The following is a 15,568-nucleotide window of genomic DNA, read 5'->3' as shown; positions in this document are numbered from 1 at the left end:
GAAATAAATCTCAAAATAACAACCCAAACTCATAAATCACAACACCACCTCCCACCTCCAAGGAACTCCTTCCCCTGCCCCACAGTGTGAACCTTAAGGAATATCATAAGAAAGGCAGGTTAATTAATCTTAGCTCCAGGGAGGCTGACATAGAATGGACACTCTAAATTCCAGGCCAGCCCTGGCTATACAGTGAGACCCTGTAGCAAAAAAACAAAACCAAAAACAAAACAAAGAGATGAGGAATGTGGTAGGCAGCTCTGGTAATCGCAGCACGCTGGGGGGGGGGGGGGTGCAGGTTCAAGTTCATTCTCTGTTACTTATGGAGTTCGTGGCTAGACAGGTCTACAAGTTCCCTCTCAGGGGTCATAAAGTCAAAGAAAAGAGCAATGCCCAGGCTCCAGTTTATGGGAAGGTCAGCACGCACAGAGGAAGTAAGCTCTGACCTGGCTGTTAAGATGGTGAAGAGTTTATAGGACATCCTCATGAGTTAGAACCACCTCAGGACCTGGTTCCTTGTCTGCCATGTCATCTTCGCTTTGGGGCTCAGAGGTTGGAGTAAAGATCGGAAGCTTTGCACAGTCTCGGTCTTTACTTCCGAGGAGGGCAGGAGCTCTAGACACAGATCACAGCAGACCACAGGGCCTGCAGTGGTCCTCTTTGCTGGGCAAGGACTCAATCAAGTTCTTGGGACCGTGCCTGGCCCAGCGGCCTTTCTATTGGCCTCTGTGAGTCACGTGGTGTTGGTAGGCCAGGATGGTGAGTTGGGTGGTATGGTGCAGTCCTGCCCACAGTACCTCCTGCTCTGGTCCAGCATGTGCTGAATGAACCACAGCTCCTTTTGTTTCAGCTTGAGTCTGCAGGGAGGATCTTGGACGCCTTTCGATATAGATCCATCATGTTCCTCTGGCTTGTACAGTGTTACACCCTCTTGGTCTTGTGGATCCAGGGTTCAGCCATGTTGGTCTCAGGTCAGATTTTGTGTTCCAAGAGAGGAGCTTTTAAAGAAGTTGATGTGGATTTGATTGTTTGGTCGTTCATTTATGCCTGTAATCTTAGTACTCGATAGGCTGAAGGTTACAAATTTCAGGCAAACCTGAACTCCGCCATTAGATTCCTGCCTCAAACAAGCAAGCAGGTGTGTACAGGAAATGATCAAGAGGAGATGTTTTACCTTTGTGTCTTGTATTGGGCCAAACTTTTTTTTTTAACTTAAACTCACCTCATTTTATCTATAATCTGGCATTTTTAAAATTAAATTTCCTATCTCCATGAGAGCAGAGAATTTGAAGACAGGATTTCAAGAATGTTAGAATTTATAAGGTTGAAAATTCGCAAGCCTGAAGTGCACATGTGCTACAGAACAGAAAAATACTTTACTATGGCCATTAGGAAAAGAATTTTTTTTAATTTTGGTTTTTGTTTATTTCTTGCTATAGGCTGAACAGTTTAAAATCCTTTTTGCCTTTTAATGTTTCCAAATCTTTTAGAGAAAGAATACAGAAAGTCAGGAAGGAAATGGGAAAGAACATGTCAGAATCATGAGTATTAAAAAACAAAAATCTGAAATACTGATTGAGACATATTTATAGTAAATTTTACTTGGCCTTCATTGGAAATTTTGATTTAACTGAGTATTTAGTGTGTGTATTTTGTAAATACATCAAATAAACTATATGCTAAAAGATAATTCATGTTTGGTTTTCTGTGAGTTCAGAGGGCATCTTGTTTCTTGTACAGAGAGTCTCAGTCTGAGCGTTGTTGGCCTGTGAGGCCCCATGAACCTTTGTTCTGACGGCTGTCAGTAGTCGAGTCTGTGCTTAGCGTGCCTGAGCCACAGTTTAGCCACCAGCGACACACACACACACACACACACACACACACAAACACACACACACACCGAGGGGGAGGGGGAGAAGGAGGGAGAGAGCACACACACATAGACACTGACATTTGGCCTGTATATTCCTTATTGTGGTGGTTTGTGTATTGTAGGAGCTTAGTAACATTTCTGTTTTGTTTTTTTTCTTTATTTGTTATGTGTATGTGTGTTTGTGTGTGTGTGTGTGTATTAGGTACATGCAGTGTGGTACATAAGGACGTGATGAGCCTCTTTGTAGGTGCTGGGAGTCAAATCCAGACCCTTTGCAAGAACAAGTGCTTTTAACTATTGTGCTATCTCTTCAACCCCAGCGTCTCTGGTTCATTCATACACACCAATAGGACCGTTGTGATCTATTTTCTTGTTGCTGTAAAAACAACAACAACAACAATAACGTGACAAAGGCAACTTTAGGGAGAAAGGGTTTGTTTAGTTCACAGTTCAAGGTACAGTCTTCCATGCTGGGAAGCCAAGGTAGCAGGAGGTTGAAGCACTCAAAACACACAATTGGGAAACAGAGAGGGAAGAGTGGAAACTGCTTTTTAGTTCATTTTCTCTATTTATGCAGTCCAGGTCCCCAGCCCAGAGAATGGCCACACCCATAGTTAAGGTTGCTCTTCCCACATCAATTGATGCCTTGAGGCCTTTGGATTCTGTCACACTACAATTAATAGTAATCACCACAAATACTCAGTTTTCTTTGTTAAAATCAAAAGTGCCTCTAGACACCAAAGACAGGAATCTGGAAGAAAAATGTCCCTGGCAGAGAACTGCAGGTCTAGTAGTATGTGGAGAGATTTCTGTAAAAGGGTTTGTGGGTTCTCAGTGGTAGTGTTTATATGTTCACAAGTCTCAGAGTTGAATCCCCAACTCTGCAAAAATACAACACAACACAGCGTAGTACAATGCAATGCAGTAGAGCTAGGGAGGGAGAGGGGGCAGAGATGGAGAGGACGATAAAATGTATTTGATTTGGTTGTGGAAGGGTCAGTGTTTCAGTTGGAGTTTTATTGCTGTGAAGAGTCACCATGAGCACAGTAACTCTTGTAAGGGAAAACATTTACTTGGGGCTGGCTTACAGTTCAGAGGTTTAGTGCATTATCGTCATGGTGGGAAACATGGCAGCAGGTAGCAGGCATGCTGCTGGAGAAGGTGCTGAGAGTTCTACATCCAGATTGGCAAGCACCAGGAAGAGCCTATGAGCCACTGGCCTGGCTTGACCATCTGAGACCTCAAAGCCTGCCCCTAGGGTCACACCTTCTCCAACAAAGCCATATCTACTCCAGCAAGGCCACACCTCCTAATTGTGCCGCTCCCTGTAAGTCCTGGGGGGGGGGGCATTTTCTTTCAAACCACCATAGTGAGTAAGACTTCTAAAGACAAAGGCAGTGATGGTGGGAGGTGTGTCAGGTAAGGGAAGAGGAATAAAAAGGATGCTGAAGCAGAAAAGTGGTGCCTAAGTTTAGGGTACCACAGGGCAATATGTTTAAGTGTGTACTGATGTTCATATAAAACGTTGGTAGATTGTGAAGTTCTTTAAGAATTAGATCATTTTATGATTATGCCTGTGCCCCAAGCCCTGGAGTCACATGCTTCACACCCTCTTAATAACTGTGAGTCACAAACATGAAGGTCCACAGATGATAGAGCTGGCAGTGCTGCGTACATAGTACATAGCACAGTGAATATTTTACTCATGTGTTTGGGGCAAAGCTGATACAAACCCCCATAGCACCCACACCGTTGAAAAAGGTGTAGCATGCTAAGGTATTTGGTCACAATCCTTGAAAATGATGGTAACTGTGTCTACTATATCATTTGCCATTATTTCAGAGCATTTTCCTACTTAGAGAAATGATTAGGCTAGCATGCATTGTGCGGTATCAGCCCTCTAGACGTCTTGTTTTCTGTGTCTGAATCCAGAGGCCAGCTCAAGGGGTTGACCTCTGCCGTTCAATGGATGAGTCCACTGTATGCTGTGAGTACAGTGAGGAGTCACCCAACTGCACGTTTCTCAGAACAGACCTCTGTCGTCATCAACCCTGACTGTACTGTCTTGACCTCTGTGGCTGCCCGGTAATTAAGAGTTGATAGGATTTGAAAGGCAAACGTGTCAAAATGGGAAGTCTTTGAAAGAAAGTCCAAAAGGTGAAACCAGTTTCTTTGGCAGGCAGAGTCGAGCCTTCTGAGCTTTATGAGCAAGGGACTTCTTGATCTTGAGAAAGACAAGCTGTCCTCAGACTGGTTTTCCTACAGGCAAGACAGAAGCATGAGACTGCGGATTCTAATAGCAGCCACCATGGAAATCTCTTTTGCTTCACAATTTGCCAAGCACCTCTGCCTGCATTTTCTAATTTGATTGCCGCCAAATTCATTATCGTGGACATAACAGTTTTTTTCTTTACATATATTTTTTCTTTGCAAACAGCACTCATCCTCAGACATTGCAATGGATAAGCTTTGAATATATTTTCTACTACGAAACAAACAAAACCTTCTACAATTTGATTTTTTTCTTCACTCCTCAAGCTGTGATGTTGTCAGTAGGCCTGACAGCTGTTTGATTTATGGGCGAGAAAGAGCCTACTGTCCTTGGCAGAGAGGGGCACGTAAACCTGGGCTCCCTTCTGTCTGGGATCCAGTGTGGATGTGTTTCTCTTACCTCCTCAGATGAATACGGCACTACAGAAACACTGAAACCGTTGGCTGTCATTTCAGCTTGGCATTGTCCCCCTCCGCAATCTTTTCAAAGTCTATTTGTGCTGCTCCGGGGTCATTCTTTGACCACTCTGTTCTTTCCATGCTGTGAAGGCCAGGTGGCTGTTTCTGATGTGCGCACCTCCCAGCTGCTGTTTCTGTTCATGGCAGGATCTGAGCTGTCCTGTGGGGAAGTTGCATATTTGGGGGCATTATGAGGTAATGTGCAAATATTCTCCTTCCCCCTCAAACCAATGTCTCCTGCTTTGGGGGTTTTCGGTGTCTGACTTAAGTTAGGACAAAGCTGAGAGTAAATTAGTAGACCTAACAAAAATAGAAGGAATAACTAACTGTCCTTAAACTCTCTAGACTAGGCTGGCCTTGAACTCACAGAGCCTCCTGTCTCTGTTCCCCAAGTACTGAGAGTAAAGGCCTGTGTTACCATGCTCTGTGGAAAAAAATAATTCACAGGAATTTATTTTAGCATGGAGTAATGGTTTCTAATGTCTTATCATGCAACTGAAGGAATGATCAGGTCGCACTGATCATGTCAAGGAAGCTGTACATGCTAGTGACTTTAGCATTTAAATTACAAAATGGGAGTAAGTCTCAGAATCTCTTCCACTGCAAATAAATTATTATTTTCCAAACTTTGTTGATATAATATTCTACCCATTTTTGAACTTAATTAACTATATCTATCCAGACTTCCAGTATTTCATTGACTGGTTTACTCTTGGTACTGGGAATAGAACTCAGAATCTTTCCCATGATAACCACACACTGTAACATTGTTACCTTTTCTACCAGCTGTGAAAAGAACCCAGAGCCTTGTACATGCTCTACCACTGAGCTGTACCCAAGATCCAACATTGATTTAATTATTAATTTGTGTCTATTTGTTGTGGTAGGGCCACACATGTGGAGGTCAGGGATAACTTGGCATGAGTTGGTTCTCTTCAATCACGTAGATCCTGCGATCAGAGCAGATTGTCAGGCTTGGTGACAAGTGTCCTTACCCACGAAGTCATCTTGGTTGCTCTGAGCATTTATCTTGAAGAGATCTGTTTGTTATCTCATTTATACTGTGCAAGCCCATAATCGTGCTTCATTCTAAAAGAATTGATAGCAGAAATGCCAATCTGTGTGTGGAAACGCGATCTGTTGTAGCGGTGGTTGAACTGCTGTTGAGAGGGATTCGGGGGACGCATAGGATTTAAAAGCCAAAGAAAGCCACACTAGCCAGAGACCTAGAAGGAGACACCATCTGTGCTATGCGCCCACCAGCCAGGTAAATGGAGATTTAAATTCTCTGAAAGTTGAGTTACAAATAGATAGTTCAAAGTGACTTAGTGCCTGGCATGCTGTCTTTGAAGTACAATTCCAGGTGTTTTCTTTTGTCTGTGTAGAGGGTGTTACACTGTCTGCAGTCATGGTTTGATGCCGTCTTTAAGAACACTTCTGCTTGAAACAATGCTCTGAGAAATGCAGAGGAAGTTCCATTTCCCTGGTGTTGACACCCGGTTTGTTTTTTCAATGGCTTAATCTTCAAAGAATAGGAGAGGAGGTACATCTTGTTTAGGTTTAAAGATACAGTTTTTCCTGGTGGAGCCTCTCTTAGGTATTCTGATGAGATCATACTATGGAGCTGGGGATTGGGTGTGTGTGTGTGTGTGTGTGTGTGTGTGTGTGTGTGTGTGTGTGTGAAAAGAAACAATGTTTTCAGTTTCCCTGATCAAACTGGTGCCTGGGATACAGACAGAACTTCAGCTCTTCCTGTCCTCACCATTAATCTTCAAGAGCTAGTCTTCATTACTCCTTGGACAATTAGCTGATGTCTTTCATCGCGTCACATAGCATTTAAAACTCTCTCAGCTTGGAAAGTAAATCTCCTGTGTATAAACACCCTAGTGGACAGTGCTGTCTCTCCTCACCAGTGGTGGCCGTTGGATACCAGACGCACCATATAGTTTAGGTGACCTTGACTTTATCTAAAATTCTGAAGTGAGAAAAATTAGTTATTTATTAAAACTAATTATTAAGTAATAATTACTTATGACTAATAATAACTAGAGCTAATTATGAATTAATAATAACCAGAGCTAATTATTAACTAATAATTGAACTAATTATTAGAAATTAGTTTTTTTTTTTACAGATGGTGAAATACCGTGTTCACTGAAAATGTTTCCTGCTAATTAAGTCAAGAAAGTAAAAGTTTATTATAACTGACTTTCAGGGACCAGAGTTCTAAGTCATTACTAGAGTTTCTTAAAGGGAACAATTTCTTAACAACAACAACAACAACAAAACCCTCTTAAAAAAGATTTTTAAATACATACAGCTATGTTTTATATCTTCTCAACTCTGTCCAAGCTTCCTTTCAGCTAGAAGTATTCATAGCTCTTAGAAGCACTCAAGTTTATTGGCTTGTTCACACCGACTGTGTTTTTATGATCTCTCCTTTGGTTTCAGCTGAACATCTCTTCAGAAAAACATGCTGCTTTTTGGGAGGCAAGTTGTCTCCTCCTCCCCGAGGCTTGATGACTTTATTGATATGGTACCAATGCCGACCAAGGCAAGGAAGAGTGGGCATTGGAAAACCAGAAAGAAAGGCGTTTTTACTGACGGAGCAGGCTCTTGGCATCAGATGTTTTAGAAGCTACTGGCTCAAGCAGCCAATGGAGGAAATGTGCCATACTGGTGAAAAGAATGTGATCCTCCAAATTACAGCTGGCAGAAAGCTGCCACTGGGTTTACATTTGCTGAGGGACGTCATCCTTGGCCACAGTGCAGTGAAAGATTCATCATCTTTGTGGGTGACACGGGGCAAAGCAAGGTTTAGTCCCCCCTTGCCAGGGGGATTGATGGTTATGGGAAGAAACCATGCAAAAGTTGGCAGTTCTGACTTACTGAGCTCTCAGGTCTGTCCAAGTACAAGTTAAGGGGTGTGAGCCCAGGTAAACTAAATGTTCACCGCTGAAGAAGCCATGGTGGGTTTGAAACGACCAAGGCCCATCTCGAACTACCAGGGCCGTGTCCCTGAAGACAGCACTGTCTCTGTAAATGGCTGCAATGCAGGTTAGATCATTGACATTCTGGACGAAGCATGCAAGAGGGAGACGTTCCTCAGATGGGCAGTGGTTACATCCACAGCTTTCAGTTCATAAGCAGCACAGTCAGACCACTGTGGAGAATTTGGGCTTCGCCTCGTTTAATAGAAAAGCTTGTCATATTTCATAATGATTGGAGTTTCAGACATTACCTCCCGTCGTGGTTAGCAGAGATGCCATAACTGTGAAGAGAAGGATTTGAAGAGTGAATAGAACAAGAGGCAGATTTATTCTCTTAAGAATGTAGCTACATCAGTCGCTTTAGAAGCTGAAAATTTTGTGATTTGAAAAAAAAAATTGCTTAATTATAAATAGTTGTGGGTTGTGATTTGAAGTCAAAATTACACATTTAGAAATGAGTCCTTAAAGGACTCTGTTGTTTGATCACCCACCAACATTGACAACAAATGCTCTGTGATATTTGAGATATTTCCAATTTGTAGAACTCAGTAACGCAATGATCCCCTGAGCTTGCTGGGATCAGATCCATTTGTTGTTGTTGGTAGATACAAAACACAGACTGATTCAAAGGCATAAATGAAGAAAACAGATGTTTTGAACAGAACGATGTGTGAAAATACATCTTTCATTAACTGTAGGGTGGTAAGAAGAGTCTTGGGACTTTGTAGAATAGAGTTTGCAAATGTCTTGGGCACAGGAGCTCAGCAGTTCCATTTAGTCAATGGCCGACAGCGTGTGCCAGCACTGTGTTGGGTGCTAGGAATGAAATAATTTAAAAGTGAAGTCCTGCTTTCAAGAAGCTCCAACTAGGCAAATAAACATCCAGCAGCCACAGTTACAAGTGAATAACGTCCCCGTGAATAAGGAAAGCAACAGCTAAGTTAGGAAGCCAGCTCAGAGAGCAGTACCTTGGGTGATATTTAGTGGACGGATTACAGTGGAGAGGAGGAAGGCTGAGATCTAAAGGACCAGATAGAGGAAGATGTTTTCAGGGAATGAAAGCAGTCAGCATAGTTAAGATCTTGGCTTCTATGGGGAAAGTGACAAGAGAATGTTGACCATTTTCCCAGTGGGGTGCTTTGAATAAGAATGGCTCCTGTACCCTGGAGCTCTTGACTCTAGCTGCATATATATCAAAAGATGGCCTAGTCAGCCATCACTGGAAAAAGAGGCCCATTGGACAGGCAAACTTTATATGCCCCAGTACAGGGGAACGCCAGGGCCAAAAAATGGGAATGAGTGGGTAGGGGAGTTGGGGGGGAGGGTGTGGGGGACTTTTGGGATAGCATTGGAAATGTAATTGAGGAAAATACGTAATAAAATAATAATAATAAAAAAAGACAATGGAGGAGCTAGAGAAAGTACCCAAGGAGCTAAAGGGATCTGCAACCCTATAGGTGGAACAACATTATGAACTAACCAGTACCCCGGAGCTCTTGACTCTAGCTGCATATGTATCAAAAGATGGCCTAGTCGGCCATCACTGGAAAGAGAGGCCCATTGGACACGCAAACTTTATATGCCCCAGTACAGGGGAACGCCAGGGCCAAAAAGGGGGAGTGGGTGGGCAGGGGAGTGGGGGTGGGTGGGTATGGGGGACTTTTGGTATAGCATTGGAAATGTAAATGAGCTAAATACCTAATAAAAATAAAATAAAATAAAATAAAAAAAAAGAATGGCTCCTATAGGCCTTGGGAATGGCCTTAGTCATATTTGAATGCTTAGTCATCAGCAATGACATTACTTGAGAAGAAATAGGAGGTGTGGCCTTGCTGGAGGAAGTGTGTCACTAGGTTTTGAGTCCCTGAAAGCCCAAACCAGAACCAGTATCTCTCTCCCTTCCTGCTACCTGTATATCCAATTATAGAACTCTCAGATACTTCTCCAGCACCATGTCCGTATTTGTGCCGACATTTTCCCTGCCATGATGACAATGGACTAAACCTCTGAACTGTGAGCCAGCCCCAATTAAATGCTTTCTTTTATGAGTTCCCGTGGTCATGCCACCTTATCACAGCAATAGAACAGAGACTAAGTCGACCAGTTGGCCATGGGGGACTGTAGAGCTTTTTTAGGGAAGTGGCAGAGAATGAGCACAGAGGAACTTGTGCGAGAAAGATTACTGTGAGAACTCTGAAGAGTTGGAGTCTTCACTGGGACTAGAGTGCTCTTGAAGGTTGAAGAGGTGGGAGGAAGAGGGCACAACAAAAAACAATCATTTATTGGAGAATATATACAGAAAATAAATTCCACTACATCTCCAGGAAATCAATATAAAGTGTATTTTGTTCATTCATTTTAGAACAGTAGTGCTTGGTTTTACCCTCAGTCTCTGGGCTATCTAGATTCTGATTCTTGGTCACCTGAGCGGTGTCAGGTTCCAGCTCATGAACTGGGCCTTAAATCAAATCAGATATTTGGTTGGTCACACCCACAAGGTTTGTGTCACCATTGCTCTAGTGTCTTTTGCAGACAGGACAGATTGTAGATCACGTTTTGTGGTTGAGTTGGTGTTTACGTTTCTCTTGTTGGTAGCCTGCAGAGTGCCTTTCCACGTCGAATACACTAGACCATGGGATAAAGGTCCTGTGTAGCCACCAGCTCGACTTCTCCATGTTCAGTGAGTTGCATGGGTGTTGTCTTCAGCAGTGGAGCCTTCTGTCAGTTTGTGGAAGGCAACCTATTGTCTTGGCAACAGCCTGGGCTATTTAGAGATTTCCACAGGATCCATCTGGATTCCAACAACTCAATTGTAGGGCACCCCGTCCTGGTACTGAAAACGTTCTGACAAGAGGTGGCCAGTTGGAGTTCCATCTTCCTCCTCATGGAGACCGCACTAAGTTCGACTTCATATACTATAGGAAGGCTTCCCTGGGCTAGGGTTCCTCACCACCCCTCAAATGCCCCTCAATTCCAGCTGTCTCTCCCCTCATTTCTTCTCTCACTCTCATCTCCCTCTTCTGTCCCACCTGTTCCTCCCGTTCTCATCCCCTCCCCTCCACCCTGGCTCTTGTCCACCCATAAGATCTATTCTATTTCTCCTTCTCTCCCTGGGAGACCCATGTGACACCTCCCCTCCACCCAGTTCCTGGAAAGAGTATTTTAAAGTGATTAATCAGTTTTTTTTTTCACATCATGTGTGTTACAAACTTACACAAATGATCAGAGTGGAAGAAAGCTAGGCTGGGTCTGAGGCAAAGACAAGGTGAAGTCTCACTGAGTACAGTGACTGGGTTTCTAACATTTCCACCTCACAGTAGCCCTCTGTAACAGTAGATGTGAGCTTCATTTCTCAGAGTAGAGGCTTGCAAATCCCAAATCTTGGTCTGTCCTGGTCACAGCAGACCAGAGCGTGAAGCTGCACAAAGATGCATCTGAAGTTACAAGCAGGAATATTGTCTCCCTATTCTGTCCCTGGGCATGACAGGTCCCAGTGTCTGCTTGTTCAGTTTCCTGTATTCAGTATATTAAGCTAAGGCAGGCTCTATCATTCCACTGGCTGTAATGGGCCTGCCAGTGGGGAGTCCTGCTGTACTGGAATGTTTCAGTGCCTCACTAATGGTGAGGCTAAGCAAAAGGTGCAAAAACTGGGTCCAGAGCAGATATGTTGGTAGTAGGGAGGCTAATCAACCTACCATCACAGAGCAAAGCAGAATTGCACAGCCAGTTTCCTGAGGTAATTTGCAAGGCAGCTCTTCAAGTCTGAAAGCCCCTAGTTCAGATGCTATCTAGAAACAGAGAGTGTGGGTTTTCATCAGCAGCCTGGGAAGGCTGGAGAATCTAGAAATCAGCTCGCTATGCAATGTCCTCAATAATGAGTTTTCTTTAACGAGCCAACTATTTTTCTCTCCTCTCTCTGCAGGACTATGAATCAAATGTAGAACCTCAAGCATGCTAAGCAAGTGTTCTATCACTCAATTAACTTCCTGGTCCTACACGAATTTTAAAATAAGGCCAGATGCTTTTTTTCAAGCTTCTCCTTTCTATGCCCTAATGCATAGGTATCTTAGGTCTATGGTACAATTCTCATTTCCTACAAAGATAAATATGTCCAGCAGTAGGGGTGCTCCAGTTAGTACACTGTTGTTATTTGATAACCAGCATTGAAATATAAGTATAGAATATTTTCAGATAGAAATAAGGAAATAAACATCTGGCTTGTGGAACAAAAGGGGGTTGGAGTAATGAGGAACTAGAATCACATTTGAAAGCACTGTTGAAATATCTGAACTATAAAATTCATCACCTTTCATTATTATGTCTACACAAAAGACATCTCAAACAAAGTTTGGCTTCTTGGATGATGCTGATAAAATTATCTTAAGAATCCATGGTTCTTAAATAAGTAAACACTCATACATATTTTTATAGTAATGGCTACTGGAAAAGAAAAGGATTCCTTTTCATTCTAGTTGCCTTTGTAACAAAGGGACTCTCAAGATCCATCAAGATTCAGGCCCTTTGCCCTAACCTCCTTCCTCAGTCTGTTACCAGGTAGAAGCATGAGAGATATTGGTGCTTTCTTTATTAATTCCCTTTTGGGAGAAAACGATAGTAGATCGCTTCAATCCCATCAGCTATTCCCATCACCTGGCCTGGAAAGTGACATCATAACTGTGACTCAGGAAGCGGTAGTTGGCCCAGGCCATGGAAAGGGACAATAGCCGGTCCAGGCTACAGCTGACTCACAAGATGGGTTGTATAGTCTGATAGGTGGCACAGGATGAATGCTGTGTGTGCTTTCTATTGCTTCTTGCTCCCCAAGTATAACTGCTGGAAGAAGCCAGCCATCTGAGGAAGCCCAGAAGTCAGCCCACCATAGCTCCCACCATCTTCATAGGGCTGTGCCTTCTGCCTTCCCGAAGTACCTCCTCCTCTCCTCTCCTCTCCTCTCCTCTCCTCTCCTCTCCTCTCCTCTCCTCTCCTCTCCTCTCCTCTCCTCTCCTCTCCTCTCCTCTCTTCTCCCCCTCCACCTCAGTCTACGGGGTGTGTACATGTGCACAACTACCCCTATTGCAATAATTAGGATCTCTTGTGTGAATGTGTACAGGGGACTATTCACTCGAAGAAGGACAATTTACTAGGGAATGCACCACCGAGAAACATGACCCCTACCCAGGAACCATTAGCTTGCCTGTTGTTCCTCAGTGAAAGATGGGGGCTTAATGAGCACTTCTCATAACCATGATGTCATGTTCATGGGCCCAGTCTTGTGCAAGTAACTATGACAGCTTGTCATCAGGGTGCAGTAGCCATGTTATTTCAGAAAGCAGCTTTTCCAAACATTCCTCGCCATATTTTAGCACTTACATTCTTTCTGCCATTCTTCTCCAGGTTCCCTGAGCCTTGGAGTCTAAGGGACATGAATGTCCTATTTGGGGGGCGGGCATAGCAGTCACTTATTTGCAGTTATGAGTCTCTGCATTAATCATCACTCACTGCAAAAGAGGCTTCTCTAAAGCTGAACGCAGCAGTAACTTGTAGGTTAAATAAATAGATAGAAGATAGATAGAACATAGATAGATAGAAGATAGATAGAACATAGATAGATAGAACATAGATAGAAGATAGATAGAGTAGAAGACAGATAGAATAGAATAGATAGATAGATAGAATAGAAGATAGATAGAATAGATAGAATAGAAGATAGAAAAGAAGATAGATAGAAGGCAGGTTGATATTATGTGCATTTAGCAAATCAACAATAACAGCTTCCCTCCTGGGGCCTTTGAGCTTCCTAGTTGTGAGCCCTTGATCAGGGTTATAGTACCAGATGTGAATTCCCTTCCATGGAGTGGGCCTCCAGTCCAATCTGAAAGTGGCTGGTGACCCACCGTTGAGAGTCAAGCCTTCTATGGCAGCTCATAGCATTCCCAGCTAGGTAAGACCATTGATAACCTTTCTTTCTCCTGAAGCCTCCACCGAACCTACTACCACTACAGAGCTAGCTGACAGGGAGAAAGTTTCCAGGCCAGTTCTAGCTTGATTTCTCCATGTCCTGCAACAAAATCGTGTGGCATCTTCCGATTGGATGTTATCATCTAGTTCTGGTGGGCAACCAAGAGCGATGGCAGGAGCTTGCATTATGTTGTGGCCTCTGTGATTTCCCTGAACGTGAGTTGGAGGGTGGTATCCCCACACCTGGCACTGTTTCATTTAATAACGTATGTCTTCTGAGAACAGCATGACCCACCCACTTAGGGTACCTTCGAGAGATATATCTCGGTCACTACTTGATTTATATTTTGGTATTGGGAAGAATACACCACACGCTTGTTTAAATGTATAGATGCTAAAATTTAAAGACTTCTTTTAAGTGTGGCTCTGGGGATTGAGCACAGGGCATCACACGAAAGCAGCCTGGCCTGAACTACCAAGTTTCAGTCCCAGCTCCAACAGTGGAATTTTACAGTTTCTCTCTACATTGTATTTGAAGGCCAGTGTCATACCTAATACTTCCAACTATTTTTAAGGTCCTATTTTATTATAAAATCTGTACCCATGCTGTGGGGGAGAATTCAGAGAGTTGGAGGCATTTGTCAGAGGTTATTTGGGGAGAAGGTAAGATTGGCCGGACAAGTTGGTCAGCTGCCTGCTCACCACCCAAGGAGAATCAGCTCCAGCTTTCACAATGAACTCGTTCAGAATTTATCTAGTTCGTTATTAACCTTCTCTTTGCCTTTTGGGTTTTCCTATAATTTCTGGCAAATCTTATAAATTCTTCATCTTCTGTTCCATTTAAAATTCTTACTTGTTATTATTGTATATGTATGTGTGTGATCTGTAGCAGGTGACTGGGTTATAGTGTGAGTGTGAGTGTGAGTGTGTGTGTGTGTGTGTGTATCTGTGTGTGTGTGAGTGTGTGTGTGAGTGTGTGTATCTGTGTGTGTATGAGTGTGTGTGTGTGTGTGTGTGTGTGTGTGTGTATAAGTCCAAGGACTGAGCTCAGGTTGTCAGGCTTCCATAGTCAATGGGTAAGTGACTTACCCTCTGTGGAGCCGTTTAACCACACACGTTCTCCTCCTTTCCCTCCTCTTCCTGAAGATTCCGTAGCTTCTCATCCCCATAGGGTCGTTATGACTCTAAGGACTTTTGAGAGATGGTATCACATCTTCCAAAGCATTAGTATTTAATCCTGGAAAGACTCATCTGTCAGGAGTCTGAGTAACTTGCACGCGTGCATGGGACCATGCTTGCCGTGTCTTCCCATGCTCTCGCTTCTGTCTTCCCTCACCAAGTTCAAGTACACAGAGACACAGCACTTGTGCATTCTGAGTCCCGTGCTAACTGTTCAGTCATCACAAAAGTGACTCAGACAGCTTTTGCCTACAAGCAGTTTATGAGCTTGTGGGCTGAAAGAACTGGTAAGTGCCGCGAAGCTGTCATACAAAATTAGTATAATTTCTGTTTCCATTTTTACACTTTACTTCGCTTCCATTTATCTTACGCTTTCCAAATCACTGTGCCGTGTAGAATAATGGAGGACGAAAAGGGAAGAAGCAAAATGCGCAGCTGAATGCACTTTTCTGTGGTGTTGAGTAGGTGTGCTGCAAACGACACGGGCCAGATGCTGAATTCCCACCACAGCTGGGTGGGTGATGCCGTCATGGCGCCAAGCTCTTTTAGCTTCGTGCTTGTCCATACACTCTGAGGAAGCACTGACTGCCTTTGACAACTATCTCCTGCCCAGAAAGCTCCCCTAGAAGGCATATGAGTAAACTCAGCTGAAAAACAAATAATCCGTAATTCCTGACAGTCATGATGGCTGTCTTTTGGCAGTCACTATACCACAGTAACAGAACCTAACAGTGCAGGAATTGTTACAGCATGTATTACTATACATGGTTAATGCAGTCGTGATGTGGAGGGGGCCCTCTCTAAAATCTTTGTCTTTGGTAAGTTTATTCACGAAGCT

The 15,568-nt window shown here is 43.4% G+C and overlaps 1 protein-coding gene and 1 long non-coding RNA gene across 5 annotated transcripts in view; one reads left to right on the top strand and one right to left on the bottom strand.

Moving 5' to 3' along the window:
* The window catches only part of Filip1 (filamin A interacting protein 1), a 207,834-nt gene that overhangs the window by 70,335 nt on the left and 121,931 nt on the right, over window positions 1–15,568 (top strand). The gene's annotated exons all lie outside the window — the stretch shown is intronic.
* On the bottom strand, window positions 6,778–14,949 carry Gm35261. Its single transcript, XR_379651.4, has 2 exons — window positions 14,641–14,949; window positions 6,778–7,874 (listed from the first exon to the last, which is right to left on the bottom strand). It is a non-coding gene; the product is annotated as a predicted gene, 35261 (long non-coding RNA).

The sequence above is a fragment of the Mus musculus genome, chromosome 9, assembly GCF_000001635.26.
Source record: "Mus musculus strain C57BL/6J chromosome 9, GRCm38.p6 C57BL/6J".
Lineage (NCBI taxonomy): Eukaryota > Metazoa > Chordata > Mammalia > Rodentia > Muridae > Mus > Mus musculus.
The sequence above is the reverse complement of the archived record's forward strand: the minus strand, read 5'-3'. Positions and strand labels throughout refer to the sequence as shown.